This window comes from Eumetopias jubatus, unplaced genomic scaffold, assembly GCF_037043125.1.
Source record: "Eumetopias jubatus isolate StellerSeaLion01/CBP00866 unplaced genomic scaffold, mEumJub1_p1.0 scaffold_7, whole genome shotgun sequence".
NCBI lineage: Eukaryota > Metazoa > Chordata > Mammalia > Carnivora > Otariidae > Eumetopias > Eumetopias jubatus.
In genome coordinates this window covers 101,277,663-101,296,891 of record NW_028274813.1, presented here as the reverse complement: position 1 = coordinate 101,296,891, position 19,229 = coordinate 101,277,663, and positions in this window count along the sequence as shown.

Below are 19,229 nucleotides of genomic sequence, written 5' to 3'. Positions count from 1 at the left end.
ACCAGTCCTGCCCACTCACAGTTCAAGAGGCTCTACCAACAAGAGATCGCCGGTCCTGTGTCCAACCAAAGTATTGACTGACCCAGGAGAATTAAATTGAAACCTGCCCTTCGTTGCTGAGACTGCCATTTCGTCCACATGTAGACGCAGGGGCACCTGGACCATCTGCATTGTGCACCACCTGGGGGGACACCTACTGCCCCATCCTCTATCATAAAATGGGCCCCTTCTGGGATTTTCATGAAAAAGAAAACTCCATCTTTAAAATCGTAAAATCTGTATCTCTGGAGAATTTCCCACCTCTTAATTCTGTCCCATTCGGGTGCCTTGTCAACTCATTAGACAAAGGTCAGTGGAAGACAGTTACCATGGTTGCACTGGGGACCTGCACTTTTAGGGTCATTCCACCCAAAATGTAGAGAGCTGATGCTTTTTTTTTTTCCTCTAGACGTGGCACGTTTTCTGAAGAACACCACCATCAAAAGACTGTAAAATAATGGGGGCGCATAATGGAGCAATTCGGTGTGAGGCTGACAGTAATGAAACTTGAACGTCCATCACATTTGGCATGCGTGCTAGACAGCTTCATTGTTTGAAGTGTGCTGTGTGTGCCTTAGTGGAAATAATCAGGTTGCCAACCTGTTTTTGGCAAGCCATAGTGGTAGCACCTCTTTACTTACAGATGGATAGCAAGACATGAAGCACTCTGACATTTTCTCAAGTCTCCCCTCCCTGGGTGTTTTCCCCTGGAAAAATGCTTTAATAGCCAACTGATAAGGTCCCAAGTGAAATGTACACATGAAAGAAGAGAGAACTTCTAATAAAAGGACATTACGATCTTTTTTATTCCCCCCAACACCCTTATGCTACCTCTGACTAAATGGATTTGAAACCCAAGTATCATGCACCGTGGGGTTGAAAGGAAGCCTAAAGGTGACCTCATCCGGCCCCTTGTCAGCTATTCAGGTCCCCCTCACAATAGCCACGCAAGCAGGATGGGTGGTTGGCTCCTGAGTCTCTGATTCCTCTGATGACTTAGAGCTCACTAACCTGACAGGACAGTCAGGTTTGGAAGTTAATCTTAAACTAACAAGATAGCTTTCAATGCATGAATCCTCTTCAATAAGAATGGCTACTTTTTTTTTCAACGGCTCTCGCTGTGTGTGCTGAGAGCTTCCCCGCTTGCCCTGCACCAGCTCATATAACTATTCACAGCCACCTCAAAGGGAGATATTATTATTCTTATTTTATAGTTAAAGAAACTGAGGTTGAGTTGGCCGAAGTGCTTATTCAGTTTATTCACAGAACCCCTAGTGACAGGAACGACACAGCTGGTCTTGAAGCAACTCTGACTCTCAGAAACTGCTTCTTTTTAAGGTGAAACGTGTTTCCCTCTAAAGCAAACAGTAGGCGTGTATTGAGGACCTGCCGAATTTCAGGCACGATGCTAGGCCTTTCAGATTCAAAGAAACAATGGGTTTGATTTATGCCCGTACTCATATTTTTACCTCATTTTAAGAAATATTGGGGGCAAATTAAAAGGAAACTTCGGATATACAATGGCAGGATATAAATAGGAGTAGGGAACCAGGATCAGAGAAAGTATAAATAAATCTGAAAGCTACCTTGACCCAATGAAAAATATACTACACAGATCAAACGGAATAAGAAACATTGTATCAATTTGTTTATATTTGACCAGGGCTTCCCTGAAGCCAGAACAAAAGGGGAGACCCTGTCAACTCACAACTCTTACTAACCAAGTGGTGGTCAAGATGGGGTAGCTATTTTCCTGAAATTAAATGGTGAAAAGAAATCTCTCAGAGGAGCATTGAGAGATCGACTTAGCAAAATTCCTACAGGATATGCATTAAAATACTTAAGTCCAGTTGTTCTTGAAGCAGAGCATTAAAATAAACTTGGCAAACAGGGCAATATAGGTCAAATAGGTAGCCTGTGGCCTTCCATCTTTATCCTCCTGAAAGCCTAAAACATTGCCCCTGGCACAGAGGATCTTCATTACAGATCTCAGATACTGAAACATATAGACATGCCTGAGCCCCCGACTATGAATGATCAGAATATAGAGAGCAGGAACTCTTCTGAGTTTTCAGAGAACTAACCCATCACTGTGGGCTGAGCCTTCGAGGGGCCATTTCTAGGAAGGAATGACTTTGAGCTGAGCTGTACTGAACAAGCATGGGGAAGGAGACGGATGAAAGATGAGTCAGGCTAAACGTGACTGATTTGATTTATTCCTTTCACTTAAACTGTGTTGTGCCTCAATTTCATGTGTCTGTGGAGGACACTCACCCTTGGCACCGACTAGAAAGTGAAACTGCAGGGCGTTCATGGGCTCTGGCCAAGCAGCCATCAGCAGTCCCATTACCAATGCTTAGAGTGAGTCTCATAAGACAGATTTGGCTCCAAGCAGCAACCACAGCTCGATTTTTATAAAGTAATTTCACTTGTTTGTCCCAGTTAATATTAATAAGCCCAGGGCTACACGCGTCTACTTATCAGAGCACAAAGATAATAGAATAATGGAATGTGCAAGCTGAAATGGACCTTGGAGATCTTCTAGTCCAACTTCCTCATTTGATAGATGAGGAGATGGAGATGGGAAGAAGCGAAGGGCCAGGTTGCAGCAAGTCAGATTTACAGACTGACTGAGCTGGAACCCAGTCTCCAACAGCCAGCCTGATGCGTGGTCCGTCAGAGCTGTCTGGCATCCTCCTACCTCATCCCTGAGAACTGGAGTGTGCTAGAAAGAACCTTGGACTGGCCCTGGGAGAACCAGGACTTCAACATATCTTTGCTCATTTTTATCTCGAGCTTCTCTGGACTCTTACTTTCTCCTCACAACATCAACCTCGTGGTAAACGTGGATGCCCGACACTATTCCCAGAGGAGGAGCCAAGCTAGAGCAAAGTCTCTGCAACACTGGCAACACCGCGGTCCAAACTCAGCACAAACCCAGTGCTGGTGGGGTGGTACTTGGTGCTCTGTGACTTTGAACATACTTTCTAATCTCATGGAACCTAAGCTTCACTGGACTGTTGTCATTACAATGTGAGCCAGTGCATATAAAGCATATAGCACAAGGCCTAGCGCTGAGATGCTCAAACATGCTCATTCTCTTGATTGTGCTCCTGCCTTCTACCTTCCTGGTAGATCAGATGGAAGTCCACATGTATCTCTAAGGGATGCGAATCATCCAGAATTCCATGTGTTCAGAATGTAGAGTGGTATCATGTTCCTAAGTTACTTACCTCTTACTTACCTCTTTCCACTGAATAGGTCAGCCTGCGGGGTCTCATTTCCATTTCTCTTCGACTAGCCAAACATCCATTTTCACCTACATGGAACCTTCTACTGGCCCGGGGACAAATAAATCACATTTCAAATGGTCCCAGGACAATTCAGCTTTAAAGAAAAAGAAGGGATGGCAACATGAAGGACGTTTGCTGTGTTGGGCTGTCGCTGGGTCCCCATCGGAATCAAGAAAAATTATGGCCAATAAAATAACATTTTTCAAAATGTGACAGTACCCTTAAATTTATCTTGGGCAGTAAATGGATTTTGAAGAGAATATTTGAGGGCAGTTCATTTTTCAAGCACTCAATAACACATCATAAATGAATCACATTATTAATTTATAAGAGAATAATTGTTTTGTCACGACAGACATTCTCATAAGCTCTGGCATTAATTTTCTCTCTCTTCTTAATCATCTCAAAATATTAAACAATTAAACATGCACCACCCCAGCATGCCACCCAGTCTTCTCCACTTCCTCGTACAAATACAGAGATGATTCTGACTGGTTGGCTAGAGAATTTTCTGGCCATCGTTTTGTGACAGTGAGAAAGAATGAGAACAAAGGCAGCTAGCACTGACTGGCTCTCTGCCAAATAGCATGCTAAACAGCTTAACTGTAGTATTTTAATTGAGTCTCCCCAATGATCCTGGAAAGCAGGTGCCATTATTATGCCCATTTTACATATGAGGAAACTGAGGCAGAGAATCTTTTTCTAAAGCAACAAAACAGAAAGAAACACCGCTTCCACTTAGGAGGTTGCGTGAATACAGGTTTCACAGACCAGGTTTGCTTCAGTCAGGGTGCGTTTGACTGCTATCCCTTTTAGGTAATGGAACATGTGATACCATCTTTAACTGTACCCCAGTCAAAGGAGTGAAGGGCAGAGAAAAGTTAAGCAAAGTAAGCAAGTAAAGCAAAGTTAAGACCAACAGAGTGAAATCTTTGGGAAGGCATTTCTTTCTTTTTTTTTTTTTTTCCATGAATGATCCAGTTGGGTGGCTTGTAGATGTTGGAACGTTAGTCTAACTCTGACATGTACAGGCGTTCCGATTGTTTTATTCCTCGAGCATCAGGACACCTGGGTGCCAGTGTCTGCTTTTGGGTAGGTCGCAACGTCTTTCTGAATCTCAGTTTCCCCCATTGTGAAAGATTTGTCTTCCAGTTTCAACATTCCCAGAGGTTGTATTGGCCACAGGGTAGTTCCAAGCGACTGTTTACATACTAATCATGAAGAGGATAAGGGAAAAACAGGCCATCTTTAATGCCTGGCGTTCGACATGCAAAAACTCAGCCTTGCATTTCAACCTGTCTGAAGGGAGAGCTATGTAATTGGGCTTCAGCGAGGAAAAGCCCATATGAAAGCTTAATAATAACAATAACCCAAAAAAAGGCAGTCTTAAAGCATCATGACACTAAAAGCTCATTAAGATCTCTGTCCCAGCTATTACACTCCTAATTGAACAGTTACACAAATAGATGTACAATACAATCGTGACTCTAATTAAGGCTCCGACCTCAGAATCTAGTAGAAGCTTGTACAGTTCCTGCTCCCCCCTTTAAATAGCTGTTCTGGGCAAGCTTTGGGAAGAGAAACTAACTGTCCTATTATGACTTCACTGAAATAACATGAAAACTCATACAAGTGCCTCTTTTTGTTTCTTTTCCTACCACAAAGCACAGCCCCCACTCCCCATTTCTTCCCTTTCACCACGGGGAATGTGTTCTTTGGTGGGAGAGGATGCAGTTTGCCAACTCCAGTGGTGTCTGCCCTCTCACTGTCCACATTTTTCTGCAGCGCCCTCCATCAGTGTCTTGATCCATAGGACTGTGGGTCTGAGTCTTGCCTGGTACTCTCAAGCAAGGCTCTCTCCCTATTGGATGATTGGCTTTCTTGCCCACATATTAGTTTTACTTTCTCTTGTCCACGTTTTTTTTTTTTTTTGCCCATATATACATCATGCCCATATATACAGCTAAGAATCTTAACAGATAGACAGTTTTGAGTTTCGCTGTACTTTTCCCTCTTCCTTCTTGTCCTGACCTTCGCAGAGAAGCATGCCAAGACCCACAGGAGGTAACCTTGGGAGGAGGGGTAAAAATCAAGGTCTTGCCTTTGAATAATCAAGAGTCCACAGGCTTAGAAAAATTCTGAAGGAAGTTAAAGATCTGTATATAGGAGACATTCCTAAAGTGCCCAGTTCCTGTCCCTCTGAGCTGATTGCCTTCCATGTTAATGGAGGTTGGCATATCATCAACTAAAGCTACGGTAAAATCTAGAGTGAAAATAATTTGAGCGTAAGGTTGACCACCTCCATGAGTTGATTTCTTTCTGTCCTAAAACTAAGGGCCTATTTCGAGGGCAGCTTAGTATACCTATTGAGGAGAGCCCGGTGACCTAGAATTCCGTTCGATCCTTTTGTCTCCTGAAGTCTGAGTGGTGTGGCCTTCTGCAGGGCCACTGAAATGGAGGGGACTCTAACACACCAGGATACTTGGTGTCAAGTTACATAAAGAAAAAGGCAGTTTAGGGAGACCCTTCATTCCTTTAGAATTTCAAAAAAACCTGATTCTCACACTTTAAAAGTAAGGAATAGCTGCCTTTTGCTTGACCATGAGCGCAGTGTAAAGAGAATCCTCATCTTAATGCTCTACATACTAGCCATGTCACATTGTGACAAGCAACCAACTATCCCCAGGGTGACTCTGAGAGCCCAATGAGCAAACATTTATGAAGGTGCTTTTAAACAGAAAGGTGGCTTAACCAGTGTACGTGGTTGAGTCTACAGACAGACCCAGGTCCTCTGGTGGGAGTTGATTTACAAAAATTAAGAGATAAGCACATTTTTCTGAGACATGTGATCGACATTAAGCCACCTCTGCTATGGATGGTTGACCTCTTTATCAACTGTGATATGCATGTGATTTCCTCATGCATTTTCAATTCCAAAAAGGATATAGCATTGTCAGTGGTTCTTTGGGATCTGGTTTTACTGTTGGCATCCTCAGGAACAGCCCAAAAGTCTTTCCCGGGGGCTCAAGCTGGAGCATGATTGTCAAGGATATCCTTAAGGACTATGTACACATCATTATTAAGAGACCTTTCCCACCACGTAATTGGTTGATCCATCTGTCGCTCCCAGCTGGGACACCAGGGGCTCAAGTACAGAAAATCTCCCACTCCAGGCCCAACACAGTTTTTAGTACCCAGTGGACGGTCACTAAATATTTGAAAAGAGAAAGGCAGTGGGAGGAGAAAGGGGGGGGAGTTCCCCATTGAACTCCGCTAGCACACAGTGAATGCCCAATAAATACACATTGAGTTAATAGCTCTGATATGCAGCAAACAGTTTAGGATTTTGTACTCAGATAATAATAAGTACTTCTTTAGCATGTCACAACCTAGGGACTTTCGGAGATAAGAATAAGGACTTTGGTTTCACTTCCTGGATCCTGAATTTCAGTATCTCCATACCTCACTGGCCATGACTATGGGTTGCTGTTTTCATGAACCATACGTGGGCTTTAATTCCGGGGGCAGAAGGCGCTACTTAGGTGGTGGTTGTCCTTAATGCTCTAGCAAAGAGTTCCGCCATTTTTAAGGGACGGCATAGTTCATACCTGTTATGCTGGACTTTGGGTCAGATGGCCTCTATTTTCCTCTCAAGGTTTCACTGAGAGACTTTGTTATTGGAAGCTTGAGGTTTGGCACAGTCTCAAAGGTGTCAAGTTTCTCGCAACTTTTGACCTTTGGTGCTACACTTAGATTTTCCACTGCTGAACAAATTATGCATCTGCTATTAGAGAAGTGAGTATATGCTCTTGGATCGGGTTGTACGACGATCAACACATTTAGAATGGTTTGAGAACACAGATTTGGTTTCAGTCCCCATCAAAAAGGTTTGGATCGTTATCTGGACTTGACTCATCCGATCTCAATCTCAATCCGGACCATTGAATTTGCAACACAAAGCTCAAAACCTCAAATAGAAAGACTCCTGTATTTCTGGTCATGCCAGCTTCCCATCAGGCCAGCCACATTTCGGTGAAATGTCCTCAGGCATTTTGGCACGTCCGGTTCTGTTCTAGGTCCAGGTTGTGGTTTCTTTGAAAGTGGTAGGTGTAGGTGGTAGGTACATGGAAACAGGCCCCCAAGCTCTGCGGAGTTCACGTCCTACTGCAGGGCTGAGGAGAGAGGGTTGAAGAGTTAGCATTACCTCAACAGTGTGTCCTCCTGGAGGAGAGAGGACTGTAGCAGGAACAACTGGATTCTTCACACACTCTGACTCAAGTGTTTCTCACCCCACCTCATCTAGTGTCTTAAACTTGAAGGTGGCTGCAGATTACCTGGGCATCTTGTTAAATTGAAGATTGAGATTCAAGAGGGCTGGGTGGAGTCTGAGACTCTGCACTTCTCACAGGCTCCAAGTGGTACTCATGCTGCGGGTCCCTAAACCATAAACGTTTTGAGCAGAGGCCCCATGTGCAAAGCATTGGACCAGAGGAACACAGAGGTGAATTGATGAGGAAGACGAGGCCATTAGCCCTGAGGGAACCAGTTAGTGGCGGGGAGAAAGACAGGTAAACAGTAAGCACTCCACAAGTGCTCAGGGCAGAGACTGAGGTGAAGAGAGCCCTGTGGGAGCCCTGCCCTGGGCCTTAGAGGCGAGCAGGAGGTGAGCAGGCAGGGAAGCCAGAAGAGAATATTTTAGGCAGAAGCAAGGGCCTGGGTAAGAAGGGAGACCACATATAAGCTTGTCATCTTTCTGCAGAGCAGACACCCAAAATATTGTCCAGTTCATTCCCAAGCCCCAGGGGGAAAAAAAGAGAAGCATATGAAAGCACAGAACATTCCTGTGGCAAGTAAGCAATCGCTCACATCCAAGGGCACCAGGCCTTCTTCCTGCTGCACAATGTAATTAGAGCATTGGAGATGTGGGATCGGGAGAAGCATCAAGCTGAGGGGATTGTGAGCCAGCCGAAGCTGCGAAAAAGTCGGGCGTTCCCGTTCTCAGCACTATCAGCAGCCTTGCTGTTATTTCTCGTGGATTGACCAAACTGGGGTTTTACTTTTCGCCTTTTTTTTTTTTTTTAGTATGTTTTTTTTCTTTCTTTTTAATGACTCTGGAAACTCAGAGTGCAACTCAGGCAGGCTGCTGCATTTCCCGGGCTTTTTCCTCTCCTTCCTGCTGCCGCCCCCTCCCCTCCGTCCCCACCATCCCTTGGGATTCCACCCAGAAATGAGACCGTTTCACGTTGCCCATGCTTACAGACCTGTCCTCACTCTTGAGCTCCAAGCTGGCCCATCAGACTTTCTGACCCTGGCTGGTAGAGTCCAAGGAGGGAAAAAAATCAAAACAAAACAAAAAAAAAACCTCAGCTGGTTTTTCTCCTTCATGGTGTATGTTCCTCATGGCCCTGGCTGCTCACTGGTAGGGAGGTCCAGAACAGGTCTTGCCGTAATAGTAAAACAAGAGCAACCACTTGCTTAGAAATTTATACAGCTCTCATTTTTAAGCTTTCCATCTATCCTGACAAGTGGTTAGGGCAGATACTAGCATTCTTATTCCCATTTAACAGGTGGGAAAACTGAGGCCCAGGGAGCCACAGCTCATAAGTGGTGGACCAAGGATGCGAATCTGGTGTTCTGACTCTAGGCGGGAACATGATGTGCTCACCACGAGCAGGCCCTGTTGTCATTTCTGACAGCAATCCATATTTCACAGAGGAAACTGAGGCCAGGGGAGAGGCTAAAGAACTTGCCCGAGGTCCGTGAATTACAGCCTTGGGATGCAGACTCCCAGCTGCCTGATCTCAGAGTCCTCACTCTTACCCTGATGCAGTATAGCTTCTTCACTCTTTCCTCAGTCCATCCTGCCTTCGCTCACCTCTCGGAGCCTTGTTTTCTCATCTGTGAAATGGAGACTCTGTCTGTGGTCGGCGAGATCTCTTCCCAGCTGTGGTGTGCTGTGATCCTGTCATTTTTGCCTCAGAAACCAGAGTTCTTCACCGCCAGCTTCTATTCAGTGCTAATCGTTTTGCGTAATTATGTTTAACTCGGAGCGTGTTTTACTGCAGCTGTCAATGCACTTCAGTTCTTCTTGCTGCCGAAGTTGATAGCTAGCTGATAGCACCTGTGTGCCATTTTGCAGAGCGCCTTCAGCAGCCAGGCAGGCCTTCAACTTGGCTGCATGCTACTGTGTGTGGTCTCGGTGCCAACTTTAACTCCTCGGTTTATACTGGAAGGAAGCAGGCACACCTTCAGCTGCAAGTACCCGGAAAGCAACATCAGTAACCTTTGGCTGAAGGTAAACTGCCGGTTGTATTCCAAAGCCCGGCATGTTGTGTCAATGGGGTATTCGAGGTGAAGAGAGCAAAGACGCACATGTGACACATTTATTTCCAGGTTGTGTGCATGAGCAAAGAGAATTTCAGTCTCAGGCTTCTCCATGATACCTCCACCTCCTGGGCGTATGCCCTTATGATTGAAATCTCTGCTCACTCTTTCCCTTCAAGCCTCGTGAGGCGCCACGTTATCTAGAAAGCTTTCCCTGACGTGTTTTGTCTGCACTCACGCTTTGCCCATGTGTCCCTGAACTTCCATCCATCATAGCCCTTGCCTCGCCATAATGAAAACGTCTCTCATTATTTTCCTGGCTGAGGGCACCAGCCATATGTCATTCATCCCTGGATGCTCTCCCACTAAATGTTTATTGAATGAAGAATGGACGAATGAATGAAACCATAATGGCTTTCTGTGTGTTCACCCTTGCAGTGTTCTACATACTGATTAGAAGCAAGAGTTTCCTTTGTCTTTCTGATATTCTGCCATTAGGCCTCCTCCTTCCTCTTCGGACAGGTTTGCTCAAAGTTTACCCAGTTGCTCTACCTGTCCTCCGAGGCTTCTCCCAAGCTCATCTTTATCCAGAACAGCATCCTTTCTCCCTCCCTTTCCTTCCCTTTCCTTCTCATACACTCTCCGATGGGCCAGCTTCTCTGTCCTCCACCCCTGAAATGACACCTAAAACTCTGCTCGTTCTCCAAGCACTCTCTGTTGCCCTATTTGAAACAAACATACTGTTTCCAGAGCTAGTCTGTCTTCACACTTTACAGAATACTCTTTTCCTTCCCCTTGATCCATACATAATGTAATATTGTGTGTGTGTGTGTTTTGTTTGTTTTTCAAGTTGTAAAAATATCAATTCATTTGCATCAGTGACTTCTAAACTCTGACTTGTCCAGCTAATATTTCGGTACTATCTGTGGACCCTTCTGGTTCTAAAACAAATTTAAAAGTCAGTAATTCTGTAAATCAGGGATGGATCTCACCCCCAAGAGATTCCATTTGGGAGATCTGCTACCAGAGCTTAAATCTTAACAGGTGACTTGTTGGTCAGAGGACAACCCCGCCAAGGTGAATCCTGGTGGGTGTTACTGCTGGGGAGAGCATTGGAAGGGAAATAAAACATGGAGTGCTGGGAAGCCTTTGGAGGGCTTCCTCCTTGAGAGACAGAACCTATCTTGCTACTTAATAGTATGGCAGGAAGGGAGTTTCACCCAAGCTGTTCTCATTGTGCCCTGGATTTCTTTCTCCACTTGATCGCTTTCCTGGGTTGGTGGTGAGGATCTTCTGACCTGTTAAGGGCCGTGGTTGGTGGGAAGGGATCAGCACAGCCATCTCTAATTTCTGTGGGTTTGAGGATCACTTGATGGTGCCAAAAGTTTAGATTGCCAGGTCCTTCATCAGGATTCCTGATTCACTATATACAGAGTGAGCCCAGAAATCTGTATTTTATTTACAATAAAATGTAAGACCCCACATATTTGCCCTCCAAGACCAGAGTCAAATTGTTCCTACCCAATGGGAGAAGCATGGCAGAGTATGCTCAAACATAGCTGTGCTTCCGTTCCTGCTCCTGTCCTCCTTCCTAATCCTATCCCTAAATCTAACCACCTCCACCAGCTGGACTTCTACTCTGCTCATTCTTGACTTCTAAGGGGAAGTTTGAGGGAGAAGTTTGGGGAAGAGTGGCAAATGCCCCTTGGAAAATCTGGTGAACGCAAATTGATCTTATGCTCATGCACGGGTTCTTTGGGGAGATAGGCGATCCGTACATCTCAAGTGAAAAATCTCGCCCATGACAAGAGTTGCTTATCTCCTCAGTATGGCTCCTGTAGCCGGAAGAGCAGAAGCACCTGGGGAATGAGTCAGAAGCTCTGCAGACGCCTATACAATCTGTCATGTGGTTTCCATATCATCGTAAAAGTTGGCCCTAAGTTTTGGCTGCCCTGCTAGGCTGTGTTTTTCTCTCTAGTTTGCAACATGAAAGGCCAAGAGGCACTTCGTTCCTTTGATACCCAGTGCTCCAGGAAACTTTAAAGAACAGATTTCTCCCACCTCTTACCAAATAGCTTGTGTCTACCAATGAGTTATACGTAGGCCAGTGAAGCCAACAGTGCCAGAAACACCGTCAGTCTGGTCAGCTGCACAGAGGAACATGAACTTAAACTCTGCCCCAGGCCCCGAGCCTGAGTCAGCTACTTTTGGAGTACTAAACTATGCTCAAAACTACTACAATCATCTTTTCCAGACCTTTGCACCGGGGTCAGGTACAGAACTTCAGAAAGAAAATCCTTTATTGCTAGGTTGGGTGATTCTCTATGTTGTAGAGCATTGCTGATACCAAAATCAGTGTCCTTCTGGTAAGAAATGAGACGAATATTTTGAACTACACAGACTTATTCCTGTTTATCCTCTGTATTTGGCAGGTTTAAACACGAGATTCTCTATTACTTTTATTACTGATGAATTGAAAAATGTCCGATGCCTTTAGCTAGAGCACACTTGGAGGGAGCAATATCACAACAGCAATATTAGGATGTTAGGATGTTTTTAGGATAATCATCGTAAGTGTTGTTATTATTTATGTATCTCTGTTGCTAGGAGGCTTTGCTGAAGTGCTACAAGTTGCTAATTTTGTTTCTGATAGCCACCCGCCAAAGGCCACAGTCAGCCATATGCTCATGCATGTGCCGTGTGCCTGGGTTTACTTTTCTTGTTGTGTTTTAGGAATCATCCCACCGAAACAGTTGTGTGTGTAGCATTTCCCAGATTCCATCTCATCATCAAGAGCTGAAAATCTTCTCTCCTAGGAGGGTCTAATGCAGAAAAGGAGCATTGCCTCAGACTCTATACGGAAAACCTCAGGGTTGATGTTATCACTAACTAATAATAGTAATAACTATTATTGTTTATATTTATATTGTACCTGGTCATTTATAAAGGACTTTTCTGTCTTTTCTTACGTTTGATCGTCAATTAATTTAAGCTTCTACCATAAGCTGGAGATATTCAGATCATTCTAACTTTCCAGATGCCAAAACTATGGAATCGCAAGACAGCAATGATAAAAGATGATACATAAATTGTCCATCGAATGTGGACAATCACTGGGGCGCCTACGTGTCTCAGTCAGTTAAGCATCCAGCTCTTGGTCTCAGCTCAGATCTTGATCTCAGGGTCATGAGTTCAAGCCCCACATTGGGCTCCATGATGGCTGTGGAGCCTACTTAAAAAACAAAACAAAACAAAACAAAACAGTCATTGAGATGTGAATGCGGGTCTGTCTGACTCCAAGTCCAGTTCATCCTTTGTTTCAATTTCCTGAACTTCTGCAAATAAAACAGTGGTATTGTTGCTCATGGTAAGCCACAGTGATTGGACTCTTCATAGAACCATGTGACTAACGCCCCGTACTGTCATATTAAGACGTGACCACATATGCCGTGAGCCCACTTCCACAGCACGCTGATGTCATGAGATGTTTTAATCGCTACTTTCTTCTTCTTTGATGTCTTCTTGTTGGCAATGGTATAGCCATTTGTTACGCACCCAATTAAGTCAGCAGTCTTGTAGTCTTTTGTAGAATGTGGAAACTTCTCGTTTTATGTCTTGTGACTCTGCTTCATAGAGCCGACAAGAGAGATGGTGGAAAAGGTTACAGTCACTCCATTTCTCTATTAGCGTCTTCTCCTGAGAGCTTATCACTAATTTTGGTGTCAGAGCAATAGTCATTTTGAGGCTTTGTGAAAGCCTACATACTCCCCAGAAATGCATACGGCCCCCCTGACCTTTGAGGCTGGAGATAATGGCCAAGACTGAGGCACAGTGACCTTTAGGCCAAGAGTGGGTGGCGGCACTTTCTTTTCTGTGACATTCATTTTGCTTTTCCCTGTCTGTATTTTTAATTGGAAGCATGTACCGTGTGAATCTGCCTGGTTCCCCCATACATACACCCTGAACTCTGAGTAGAAGGATTGTGTCTGGCTGGCTCTTGTCATAAAGGAGTGCTCTCACTGCTAAGCTGGGGGCCATTACTAATTGCCACAGTCATAGGCACAAAGGACATTACAGGTGACCTTGGTGGTGGGGGAAGGGGGGAGATGCTGTTAGCAGAGCAGGGCCTTGTACCACCTGGCCCAGCCCATGCTCTTTCTCATACTCATTTTACCCCCATGATCTCATGAGATGAATCTGGCACTTGGATTTTTTTTTTAAAGCCATTTTTTTTTAATTCTTTTTTTCTAATTTTTGTATGCAGAACTCATACTCTTCAAGGGGAACCACAGCCACTTAAGCCATTTCTTCAAGTTTCCTCCATGAAACCATTTGCTGCAGACTCACCCGGCACCTTCAGTCCCCCTCTGCACCGCAGGCAGCTCTAGCCCACACCAGCCATCTTGTTATTTGTTCTATTTAGTTCCTTATCATTGGATAACTCTATAATGTTCCCAGATTCCTTTCCACATGTTTATCTCATTACCTCAGATTTTTATTTCCTACTTATCAAACAGAAGTCAGCCACCAGAATTTCCTAAGCACCCCCCTGTGTTGGGCCCCGTGGTGCTTCTCACATAGTTTCATTTAATCCTCGTAACACCCCTGGGAGTTAGGTGGTGCTCTCCCATCTTACCCCCGAGAGACTGGATACACACCATGCACATTATAGCCTTGCCAAGGGTCACACGGGGCTGGTAAGTAGGGGAGCCATGCTGCTATGCAGCTCCCATGGACCAAGGTGGGATGCCAGCCGTGGACACTGATGTGAGGTAGGTGGGGAGAGGACACCAAACATAGATCATGGTGCCCATGTAGTGTGTTCTCCACAGGGCCAGGCTCATGGATGGTGTTCTTAAACATGATACTCTTCTGCTGAATTACACAGGGGACAGTCCCCCCCCCCACCCCCGACTGAGGCTTAAGCACTTGGGGGGGGAACCAGGGCAGGGGTCCCTCTGACAAGGCTTGATGGGGATTTTGAAATGGGAAAACATGTCACAATGATGTTGCTCCTTCATTGGCTTACTCAGTACCTACAGTGTGGGCACACACAGGGCACTGGGCAGAGCCCGTGGGAAATGTGGCCGAGTCTTGGCTCTCAGGAGCTGAGACATTATCAAGAAACAATTCCTCCTCCTTCAGAACCATCCAGTGATCCAGAAAGGAGTTCTCAGAACTTAGATCTGGTTGGCACAGTGACATTTTGACCAAAAAGGAAGAAGGAGAGAGGAAAACAGTTGTGGGGGGAAAAATACACAACACACACACACACACATACACACACACACACAGCCATAAACCAAAGCCACTGACTGTCCTTAATAAAGGAAAACTTACAGAATGCCAAGATTTATTTCCTCCCCCTATTTGAAATTGCTTTTTATGTTCAGAAAATTCAGAGTAGGAGACAGTGGTTTTCTCTTACTTTGAGCTGTGTGCTTTGGACAGCCTGGGACCCAGACCACCCCAATCGTTGGTACCTCGAACCTTCCCCACTCTCCAGACGTGTGGCTGCTCCAAGCTCGCCCCACTGAGGCCTTTCTCTCACACACACACACACACACACACACACACACACACACCCAGCGGCCCTGGCGTGTCAGGAACAGAGCAGTCATGCCTTCTTCCTGAGGGGGGGCAGGGGGCAGCATTTCCATGGCGGCAGGATTGGTGCCTAAAACTGTCAACGGGGGTTGACAGAGCACTGTGCTTTTATGTTCTGCCGATTTTTGAAATTCAGCTCCTGCTCGAAAATCATCGTGTAACCATGTCAAGGATTAGGTAGGGTTTTTATATTTCTATATATGTGGGCATTGTTGTTCCTGATGAGTCCAGCAGTGGGCTAGCGGGGAAGCTCAGTCCACCTCGCAGAGGACTTAACAAGAGACCTGACAACAGCAATATGTTACCTCTTTTGTTTGTACTGCATCTTCACACCCACTCACTCAGCAACAGACTGAATGAAATGTGCTTTGTGTGGGGGGAAAAGAATGAAAATAATGGCCATTCAGGCAAAATAAAGCTTTTTAGTGCTTTTCAGAAAGCAGTCTTGTCCTCATTGTTGTCCCGGTGTTCACATAATGGTCTTGTCCTTGTCCTTCATTGAAACACGCCCAAAGCCAGGAAAACATCTCGCCCTGCACACAAACACGTGCGCGCTCTTAAAGTGATCAACAAGGGAGGCACAGGTCTGGGAGGGCTGTTGGACTAGGGATCTGGAGGGTATGTGAGGAGAGGGCTTCCTGCTCAGAATAAAGGCAAGGGACAGGTGACATGGATGACAGGAAGGGGCTTGTTGGGAAATGAGCTTTGGACAGGATCTTGAGAAGGGGGAAAACATGATTTTCATTGTTAGCTCCGTCACTGTGCACACCGATCAGGTACTTACTGTGTTCCACGTGTGGCACTGAGTGTCTCTTATGTGTTATGTAATCCTCACAAACACCTCTGAGGAGAACCTAGAGTCTAGAGAAATCAAGTCACCTCCCCAGAGTCATTCACCTGGGAAGTGGCGCAGTCAGGATTCAAATCCAGATACCATCTGACCCCACACACCAACTTCTTTAACACCACCCTAGGATCCTCAGAATCAAATTACCCAGCCTTATCAATTAGAGGAGATGACACCTGAATGAAGATGGGGATTTCAGGGAGAGTTACTTTGAGAACCCTAAGTGGGTAGTCCCAAGTTCATTTGACAGCTCATCTTTATGATCGGGCTGTGGGAGAGCTGCATGTTGTATCAATCAATCACATGTATGAGGAGCAGAATGAGTGAGGACATCAGCCTGGGTTCAGGGCAAGGGATCCTTTAAACCAGTTCAGGAAACATGGACTGTTCACTGTTCCTGCCTGGGTGTTGCTACCCTGAGCACTTAGCTCTGCCCCATGCTCATTACAGTCAGTGCTGGGCTGGAAAAATCATCAAGGTGCTCCCAACAATAAGATTTTCTGTTCCCATGTCTTCCCTAGGCAGCCCTCTTCATGGTGACTTCTAGTTAGTCTCTTATTTCTGTTTGTCCCGATGATAGAAAACCCACTGGAGGGGCGCCTGGATGGCTCAGTCGTTAAGCGTCTGCCTTCGGCTCAGGTCGTGATCCCAGGGTTCCGGGATCGAGCCCCGCATGGGGCTCCCTGCTCTGCGGGAAGCCTGCTTCTCCCTCTCCCACTCCCCCTGCTTGTGTTCCCTCTCTCGCTGTCTCTGTCTCTGTCTCTCTCTCTGTCAAATAAATAAATCTTTTAAAAACAAAAAAAGAAAACCCACTGGAGCCACAAAGGCCATTGATACCCCCCTTCACCAGCCCTAAAGAGATTCTTAACTTTGTGGGCTCCATGCTCCTGCCCTTTCCTGAGTCTATTCCCATCCCACTTGAAATCTTTGAGGTCCAGTTCAAATCCACCTCCCCAACAAGACCCCACTTGACTCTTCTGCGCATCACACTCAGAGACATTGCAGTGGTAGCTGGAAGGCAGTCACCCTAGGAGTACGTTCACAGAATTGGCAAGCACTACAAATCAGGCCATCATGGTTGATGTTTTGAGAGCTAGTTTACCAGCACGTCAAGGCTCTACCACCCATTTGACCCCAGCCCTTTAAGACCCCACAGGCCATTTTTTTATCATGTGCCCACACATGCCTCTCTACAGAGACTGTAGGGTCGTCGGATTCTTTGTATCTCTGCAGCACCATCATGGTCCCCTATAAGTAGTAAGCACGCTCTAGTATCTATCAGTGTTGTTCATTTCATCTCCTTGGGTGTACTTTTTTCTGTCCCATTGGTTGAATGTAAATCTTTTAAAGAGCCAATTGCCATTCATTAATTCACTTGTAAACCATTTATTCATACCAAGGAGCATTTACTGTGAGCCAGACTCTAGTTCAAAAGGCAGAATGCTTAGTGGTGAACACAATACAAGGTCTTTCCCACAGGAAACTCACATTCTAGTGAGGAGAGACTGAAAATAAATAAGCAAATTAATAAATAAACTAGATGCTGTCTGATGGCAATAAAAGAATAGCCTAGGGGCACGTGGGTGGCTCAGGTGATTAAGCATCCGCCTCTTGATTTTGGTTAAGGTCATGATCTCAGGGTCATGGGATGGAGGCCCATGCTGGGCTCCACACTCAGCAGGGAGTCTGCTTGAGATTCTCTCTCTCTTTCTCGCTCTGCCCCCCCCCATAAATAAATAAATAAATCTTTTTAAAAAAGAAAAAAGGAATAACCTGGAAGGATGAATTTGGGAATTGGGTGGTACATAGTCTCAGATTGGGACATGTATTAGTTTCCTATTGCTGCTATAACAAATTATCACAAGTTTTTTGGCTTAAAACAATACAAATTTATTATCTTACAGTTTTGGAGGTCAGAAGTCAAAAATGGGTTGGCAGTCCCATGTTCCTTCTGGAGGATCTAGGGAAGAATCCATTCCTTGCCTGTGGCATCTTCTAAAGTGTGCTCGCACTCCTCGGCTCTTGGCTCTGCGTTCCTCTGACTTTCGCATGTGTCGTCACATCTCCTCTGACTCTGTCTCTCTCGCCTCCTCCTTTTCCTTATAAGGACCCTCACCTGCCTGAATAATCTGGGATAACCTCTCCATCTTAAAATCCTTAACTTAATCATATCTGGGAAGTCCCCTTTGCTCTATAAGGTAGATAATCACAGATTCCAGGGATAGGATGTTGGCATCATTAGGGGACATTATTGTGCCTGCCAAGGGAAGGCCTCCTTGAGGAGGTAACATTTGGGATGACACTCAACTAACAAAAGCATATGAGGGAAAAGTATTCCAGATAGAACGACAGCCTGCCAAGATCATGAGCCTGAGCAAGCCTAGAGTTTCTGAGGAAGGTTCCAGCTCACTGGAGTGAACAACTAGAGGGAGGGCCAGAGAGGTAGAGAGGCCCCGGGTGCCTCAGCATCACGGGGGCCAGACTGGGAGCATGGATTTCATTCTGAGTGTGATGGAGAGCTGGTAAAGGACTCGAGAGTTGTGTTTTCCACTAGGTTGATCCATATTTCAATGGAAACAACTTCTCTGGGCATTGTCTAAAGCAGTGCTGGCCAGTAGAAATATAATGCAGTCCACATTTGTCACTTTCAATGTTCTGGTAGCCACATTTTAAAAAGTGAAAAGAAATGGACGATTAATCTCAAGGAGACATTTAACCCCATACATCCAAAATATTATCATTTCAACATGTAATCAGTATAAGAAACATAATAATGAGATATTTTTACCTTCTTTTTTTTTTTTTTTTTAAGTATCACGTCTTGAACATCTGATGTTTAAGTTTTATACTTAAGGCACATCTCAGTTTGGACCAGCCATATTTCAAGTGCTCATTAGCCACCTGTGGTCTATGGCAGCCGTTTTGGATGGTGCACATCTGGACACAGTCCTCAGAGTCCAGTGCAAAGTCTACTCAGGGAGGGTTTGAAAAGGCAATGAACCGTGGGGTGTCTCAGAGAATGTGGGGCACATGTCAGTGCGATTAGCCATTCCTAACTTCAGAGGCTCTGAGTAGGCCACAGAAAGCAAAGAATAGAATAGATTCTAGAAAGGATTGTG